The 8,985-nt window shown below is 36.6% G+C and overlaps 1 pseudogene; it reads right to left on the reverse strand.

Annotated features, from left to right (window-relative positions):
- Positions 1 to 4,819: 4,819 nt before the first annotated feature.
- Positions 4,820 to 5,616, reverse strand: LOC132643735 (RING-H2 finger protein ATL46-like; annotated as a pseudogene).
- Between the last annotated feature and the right edge of the window lie 3,369 nt (positions 5,617 to 8,985).

The raw sequence follows: 8,985 nt of genomic DNA on the forward strand, positions 1-8,985 counted from the left end.
GTTTGATCTTCTTCCACCCTCTGTTTATCGGGTTTCTGCCATAGTATACCTTTCTTCTATTTGCCTTACTTATGCCCTTCCTTCTCTGTTTCCAGCATGTCTATCTTTCTTGTCTTTTCTCCCTACTATACACACATCACACATACTGGGCATTCGTTATTTATAGTTCTTTTATTTCGTTGATCAACCTTATTTTGGTTTCGCTTCCCTTCATATTAGTAATAACAAACTTCTACCATGTAACCATTCGAGTAAATTCCTAGATAAATAATCCGAACTATAATACAGAACACAACTGTTGTCACAAGGTTAACCAATTTCTAGGCAAGGAGCTTTTGTGAACACATCTCTTTTGATCTCTTTCTTCGAGGTATCACCGAGGTCGACAGGGCTGGCTCATAGTGACATGGAAGTTTTCTCCCACTATAACCATCAGGTGAAATCTAACTTAACAATCTAAATCGATGTTACATGCATAGGCCTATACGTATATACATATCAATTTTATTTCATATCCTCATCCTTTATATCCTTAGAAAGGCTAGTCAGCTTCTTCTAACCTGCAAACTTCTTCTAGAATGCTTGTCTCTTTACTTCTTCCTAGCATATAACCTCGTTTCCTTTCTCACATTTCTTATCCTATCCTGTTCAATTCATCATTCCTTTCAGCTTAATACATACTTGCTAAATTCACCCCGTAATTATCTACTAACATCATCATTAATCCTTCACTACTAGACCCCCCTTTTTTTACCTCGGCATGATTTTACCTAGAATTTTCCACGATTTCTTTGAAATTTTCCAAAAATTTCAGTAGAGTTTCCTCCGTAAACGTAACTATCACAAACCTGCACATATCCCAGAAAACACATCTCACACCTTAGAAGGCCACATATCAAAGTGCATATAATACACAACCCAACCGCATAGGACCGATTACTATAAAAGAATGCAAATCCATAAAAATAAACCTTGTCTCATAAATTGTACCTAAATACTCCCTCTAGAATTTCATCTTTTCCCCTCTAAACATTTCACCAATCAACTCCTTTTTCAGGGGTTACGTACTCATAAAACATACTCGTCTAACTATCACTGGGTCATCAACAGGTATAAACACTTCAAAATGCTTGATTGATTCAGATTTTATTTTCCTCAATACGATCGGTAACATGAGGAAATATATATACAACAAAGTAGACCCCGGATCAATCAATATATACGCATCATTAAGGAATACTGGTAATATACCTGGGACAACATCAGGGGAAGACTCAAAATCCCATGGTCCAGCTATACATAGAGGCGATGCCGAAGACCACTCGAACTGGATGTTCCCCTTATACCTCTGCCACGGCCTGCTGGTGTCTGTGAGCTTTGCCTCAGAGGGAGTACCAATGATGAAGATCCAACTGTTATTCTCATGGGCCGAACCCTACCTCTGCCACCTCGAAATGGGCACTCACACAGAAAATGTCCTGGCCAAGCACAGGCATAAAAAACCTCCGAACCCAAGCGGCACGGCCCCGTATGGAGTCTACGACACTGAGGGCATCGTGGTACAGGTGGTCTCATCTGCCTGAATTCGCCTCCATACTGGAAATCCAAAACTCCAGTGCGCTGACCTGATCCGAGATAAGTGGGTCTATCAAACCTGGGTCCAGAAAACTGTAGAGGTGTACTAATTGTTGAACAAGCTGGATGCCTACAGAACTGCTGCCTTGAGGCACCTCTGAACCCACGGTCAAACCCTGAAGACTTGATCCTCCTCCTATGACCCTTATCACCATGACCCAATCCCTGCTACTGAGCTTGAGTAGCTACTAATTAAGTCAGCAAAAGGATGGCCCGTCTCATCTCCTGGCTTGAAGCATCAGGTGGAGGAACTGGCGGTGGAGACCCCTTCTTGATCTCCTAATATAGGCGGAGTGTGGGAAGTACGAGAGGAAGCCTCATTATAGGATTCACCCCCTTCCATATTTATCGGTGACTCCCGTTCAGTCCGTCTTTCTACTACAGTCTTGCCCGTATGGGCTGCTGTTGCTTTCCTCTTCTCAGGTATCACTGAAAACATAACACTCGATTAGGAAAAAGGAAAATTTCATATTATAGCTCTATCGCACGATCTATGAACAAGAAAGACGATTATTATTCCTAAATGCCCCGCAACCTCTTGTTTATAAATGTGGCGCGCTTCACACTCATAAACAAGACTCTACTGGACACAGCTCGTAGACACACCCTAGGACGGAACTGCTCTGATACCACTTTTGTCACGACCCAACTAGGGGCCATGACGGGTACCCGGAGCTACCCCATCGAGCACCACTTATCACGCTAACTATGATTATTAACCTGTACACACATAATCCCCAAAATAACGCGTCCTATGAACTGATCATAAAATATCTCCCAAAGCATGCATATATGCAAAAGCCCTCACGGCTACAAAAATGATATACAGAATATACACCGAGAGGTAACATAACATCTACTACCCACATATATGTATCTACGAGCCTCTAACTGGGGTACTGAGCATAAGGACGGGACAGGACCCCGCCATGCCCAAATATGTACACAAGAGAATATATTAAAACTGCACCTCCGGAGTAGGGAAGTGCTCCGGCGCAAGCTGATCTGGCTCTTAAGAATCTGGGCCGTCTCCCTGTCTACCTGTGGGCATGAACACAACGTCCACAAAAAAAAGGACGTCAGTACGAGCAATGTACTGAGTATGTAAGGCATGTATAACAACATAATGAGAAAAAATATAGGAAATATAAGATAAAGGGAAAACCTGTGACATATGGCCCCTTCAGGCGGAATCATGCATATTAACTTTCCTTTAGCATCTTTCGTACATATAATATATATATATATATATATATATATATATATATATATATATTGTCATACCTCATTTTAACCGGGTTGAAGCGGAGTACAACATATTGGTGATTCCTATTTGTTTTATTTTAAGGAGTCGCCACCTAATTGATTTTAAGGTGAATTAGGGAACCTAATTTATTAACTAAGGTAAAGCTGGTTAAACCTCAATTAATAGTCTGCTTAATCAGTGTGATTCTAGGTAAGGGTTCTATATTATCCTAAAGGGAAGGGGTTAGGCATCCTTTAGAATCCGTTAACTACGGTTATCCGGCCAAACTTAGGTCAATTAATTAGGGTTAGATAAGGTGCTTAAATTTTAAGAAAAGGGGTTAAGAAATGTCGCTAAGGTTTTTAAGAAAAATATAAGAATGTTGCTTAAGATAGGATTTAGAGAAAATATAATAATTTGCATAAAAGAAGATTGTAAATGCCATTTAAAATAAAACTTATAAAAGTTGCAAAAGACTTTATATAATAATGTTATTTAAAATAAGATTTGCATAAAATATATAAGTAGAAGAAAAGAAAACGCTGCAGTGTTTTAATAAATATTTGAAACAACTCAAATGGTGAGATATTAATTGATTTTGCGATTTAAGAGCAAAAAAATGTAAAACATAGCTTATGTGAGCTTTCTTTATCCTTTTATTAACTATGCTTAAAAAGTATGCGTAATGGATTCAAAACTTAAAAAATATATTTGAGCTTATATTTGCGTATTAGTGAAATCCTGAAATTCCTAAGATAGTAAGAACAAAAATGATTCCTTTAACCCAAAATATATAGGCATGCTATTTTGCAACTCAATTATTCCAATAAAATAAATATTATATATGCTATAAATAGTTCAACATAAAAAGAAACTTATGGGACTAATGGCGAGTTTCTCTCTTAAATTCTACCCATTATACTAAAGCTAAGCCACTAAATTTTACTAGAATTCATCTAAGTTAGGAAAACAAAACAAAGTAAGGGTTAGTCCAATAATACAAATTAAATGCATAAAAAAAATAAAAATAAAAATAAATAGAGGCTGAAATAAAATTAAATGGGCTCAGCCCATTTTTGAAGGACTGCTACTGCTGCTGTTGCTGCCTATTGGGCTTTGGCCCAGGACTTGTTTTTCTATCTTTTTTTGCGGACAGATGGCTGGACAGGGAGAGGAGTCATGTTGGGCTTTGAACCCAACGCCAAATGCGGAAGAAGAACGCGTCTCTCGAACTCGTATGCGATGGTCATGCACAAAACGAAAGAAAAGGATTAGTACCTAATCAATGGGTAAGGTTAAACATGTTGGATATAAATTCAAAATAGATCAGTAGACTCTGTATATTTTGTGTATATTTTAGGTATACATCATGTATACACACTCAATAAGGCATATTTGTTCACGCAGTAACATATAGGACTCACGCAATAACATACAGGACTCAGCATAGATATAACCCAGACAAGGCATACTTGTAATTTTGGATACACACAAAACCAAGTAAAAATCTGTTGCGGTATATAACATAACAGGACTTAATCTGACTGTGTTTATAACATTCAAACATGCACTGGACTCAACCGAGGTGTACTTGCAACATTCGGAATTCATGCGAATCTTAACCGGACATATTGGCATATTTATACAGGTACCGAATCAGATAAAGCACACTGGCAGCATACAAAAAACAGGTACTGATCTAAGGCAGGCCACAGTTGTTCACATATGGGTAGACACATAATTAGGACAGACCCTTCTGAATTTCACAGAAAAGTAAATAAGTGGAAAGAAAATAAAGCAAGCAATATTCCAATTAAAGCAAAGTAAACTGGTTTTTAATTACTGATTATTTGGAAAAGGAAGAATTGTTTAAAACTTTAATATGGACAAAATCACGATCAACTATTATCTCAAAACCAATTGTTTTTAGAAAAAGATAGGCTAGACCTTAAAAGATGGTAATTAACAATGGAAAACTAAAACAGGCCGGGCATGAATCCCACCATTATAAACTGAAGCAAGCTAAGAATGGCATGCATCTAAGCAAAACTAACAAACAAAGTCTCTTTTCCCAATTTCAAGAACACCATTGTTTATGTTCTTGAATTCTCCAAGTCTTACTGAAAACACCTTTCTTGAACTGATAATACTATCTAAATCCTCATTTGGTTTTGGCCTAACATGTTCGGAAACCCCACCACATTCATCATCACTATCAAAGCAAAATATTGGATTTTCAGTACAAAAACCAGGTGTAAAAAGGATATCTCTACAAAGCGGACAAGTTGAATTTGACAACAGCTGTGTATCTATACAACTTATATGAAAGCATGACTACATAAAGGAAGCAACCTTAATTTATCTTCTTCTGAAAACTCACATAAACAAACAGCACAATCAAATGGCTCTTTCAAACCAACTAAATCTTTGTAGAGAAACACTGGAAGAGAATCAATTAAGGTTTGATCTAAACCTGAATCATGAAGATTAAAAAGCTGTTGCAATTGCCTTTCAGAGTCTCTATTAGTTTGAGAGATTGATGAAGTGGACCTATTTTCCATCAAATACCTAACTAATAAATGCAAGACACCAGAAATAAAGAATATGATAGCTAATATTACTATGATAACAAGAACATCTAGACTAATTTTATTTCCAGATGATGGTGGTGATGAGGATTCTTTATGGGATAGATGAATATGGTGGTTCAAAAGAACATATTTTCCCAAGGCATTTTTTTAGCACCTGTACACATACTAAAAAGAAAATATCTTGCTCATACCTTTTTTCAAGAATCATACAGTAATATCATTTTTCATCAACAACAACAAGAAGCCCAGTATATCATTTTCATCACTTGAAAGAAAAGCATATAGTACTACTTCTTGCTGGTGGCACAAGGACAAAGCCAGCTCATATATATTGAGGTAACAAGGAATAGACTCACATTTCTCTATATTTACAAAGAAACCCAAATTCACTAATGCTCAGGAAAGAATGAAAATGACAAAATCTTGAACTGGATTTGTTAGAAAACAAGACACTTTTGGTAGGAAACTGATCAGTCGTTCCATATAAATGAAGGGCAGCTGCCATTTTCTATAAACACTAAAAGAGAAGTGAAAACGGAGATCCTTTACTACCTTCTTTTAACCGCAATTTAACAAGACTCGGTCAAAGGAAGGATCCTTTAAATCATTAAGCCAACATTTAACTGGTAAACATCCTAATTTATGTTTCAAACTAGTTTTCGAGCAAAGAAGGCAGGCCACAAACAGAAGCATTTAACCTATATTTTAGGATGATCAACCCTATCATGGCAGCCAAAATAATCATCATAGAATGCTTACTCATCAGAGATACTAATCCAAAGGGGAAACACACAACATGTAGCCATTATATATGCCCAGTACAGAATTTCAAGCATGCATCACAGGTTTCCTAGAATACCAGATGAATTCACAAATTCTACAGGCTGTATTTCAAAATCTCTTGAATCTTTCCAACACACTCTGAGACTTTAGAGCTAAACCAAATCGAACTGAATTCTTATTATGGGCTTTATACTTCTGAAACAGAACCACATGGAACATACGACAGTCTTGGTCATTCTCACAACAAATAATGTCATTTCAGTCTTAGCAAACTCATTTTAATCTCACAGGCTTACGGGTTATACTTATCGTCAATAGAACACTATGAAGGCAGTATTGAATTCAAACAACACATCGTAGAGGAAATAATCATGCTGTAGCCAGATAGGGGAACATGAGTGACTTTAAACTCCAATAATCAAACAGATATATAGGCATGCTTCAAATCCCACCTCAGTCTAAAAGAAAATCCAGCTTAACCAAACTAACACAACATGCTTAGCTAAAACATACTAGATTAAGCTAACCTATCCAGCACATTTAAACAAAATAATCACAGAATCCAACAAAAATTGAAGCAAGAAAGATAAATAAGGGAAAGGACTGAAGGTTACTGTTATTTTCTACGCACTGCTATTGCAAAAAAAACTTCATTTATATGTTAAGTTTGAGTTATGAATTACAGAAAATCTCCCCATCCAATGATTACTCATTCACGACGAATCCCTTTTGATCCCAACCACTGAGAATACGCCCAAGGTCTGTATTTTATACCTAAAACTCATGTCTGTACTAATATTATTCAAACAACATAAAGAGGATCAGATTATCCGTGAGACAGCGGAAGCATATGAAACTCGAATCGAACAAGAAATTAAACCAACAACCAGCACTTAAGTACGATTAAACAGGAATTGAAACATGCATAACAGACCTAAACTAATAACTAAACACATGATCTGACTGAATAGAAAGAGTGATTAACTCAAACACGGATACACTCGTAATTCGGCACACATAACCATCAAATAGATAAAATACCAAAATGAACTAAAGGGAAAGAAAATCACCTTTGTTGGGTGCAGCGAAGTGGCGCGGGGTTTCCAATCTACCTCGAAGACTACCAAATCCGAGTTTGCGATGCTCGGATTCAAAGCGACGCCAAGACAAACGAAAACAAAAAAAAAACACGACTTAGGATTTTGACTCGATATTCGGAAATAAAGCTGATGTATTAATCTTGCTTAGGGGATTTTGGCCACTGGAAAACTTGTGGTTTTGTAAGGGATTTTTTCGATTCCAAGGCTTTCCAAAAACTTCTCTCAAACGATTCAATCCGCCACTATTTATAGGTTTTTTTCTTTGTGTTGAAAAAAAAAAGAGAAGGAGGAGCGGGAGAGAGAGAAGAGCGGGGGACAAAGTGAAGTGGGGGACAGCGGGGAACAAAGCGAAGTGGGAGAGAAGAGAGGAAAGGAAAGAGGGAGACGAACAGGGAAGGGGTGCAGCGCTGTGGTGAAGGGGGAAATGAAACCCTAGTGGTTTCATTTCTCTTTTGAACGAGACGGGTCGGGTCAAATTTATGGGCTGGGTCGATTTTTCTTTTGGGCTGGGTATTAAAACGAATGGGCTGGTAATTATTTTAAGTGATAATGGGCTAATCCGAAAATAATGTGGTGAAGTGGGCTCGTATTTGGACTAATAATTTGGCTGATGAAAGAACCAATTTGGTTTTCTAATTTCAAATAAAGGATCCATTGAATATATACTAAGTGTGCTAAAAATATAAAATATGTAATTATTAGTGCTCAGGTAATAAAATTATATGACGTTGTAATAGCCGTGCAATAATGTTTTGAAAACAAATAAACGCTATCATTTAATTGTGCGAAGATAAATGCGATGCGTGTGCGTAAGGTGGTAAAAAATGTTGAAACGCAAAATTATGATAATACTGGTAATAATAATAATAACAATAATAATAATAATAATAATAATAATAATAATAATAATAATGATAATAATAATAATAATAAAAATAATAATAATAGTAATAATAATAATAATGGTAGTAGTAACGGTAGTAAAAGATAATGACAGGATAATGAAATGCCAGTATTAATTATAGTAAAATATAAATAATTATTTTTTAAAGTTGCCAAAATATTGGAAGCGTAAAATAGGTATTTCGGAGGAAAGGTGGGACAAAATTGGGTGTCAACATATATCACATACATATACATATATATATATATCCATATATAGCCGCGGAACGTGCGACACGATCCATTTATCCACAAATCCCGCGTCGGGCATCCCGCGCCCGGGATGGTATAATCATATCAGATACCAACTGATCAGGTAGTTTTGTGTCTATAGCGCTCTGGCCCTTTTCCCCTTTATCCCCTGTATTCATGCTCACATATCCATGTACATCATAGAAATATAATCAATTAGCAAATGATCATGCGTCTATAGGGCTTTCCCTTTCCCCATATCTCATATATATACATATATGTACTCATATGTCCCTTTATATATATATGTACACATATCCTGTCCTATAGAAACATGTATGAGTATTCTAGCAAGAGTTATAACTTTGTCGGAGTGACATAAGGTCAGTAACCTCCGATTCCATTATGGAGTAGTCTAGATCATCATGTCTCGCCTTGAAGGAACTAACATCATAAGGTGAGACTAGCAATAAAGAATATCGTCGAGGAATCGTGT

The sequence above is a fragment of the Lycium barbarum genome, chromosome 6 (assembly GCF_019175385.1).
Source record: "Lycium barbarum isolate Lr01 chromosome 6, ASM1917538v2, whole genome shotgun sequence".
NCBI classification, from domain to species: domain Eukaryota; kingdom Viridiplantae; phylum Streptophyta; class Magnoliopsida; order Solanales; family Solanaceae; genus Lycium; species Lycium barbarum.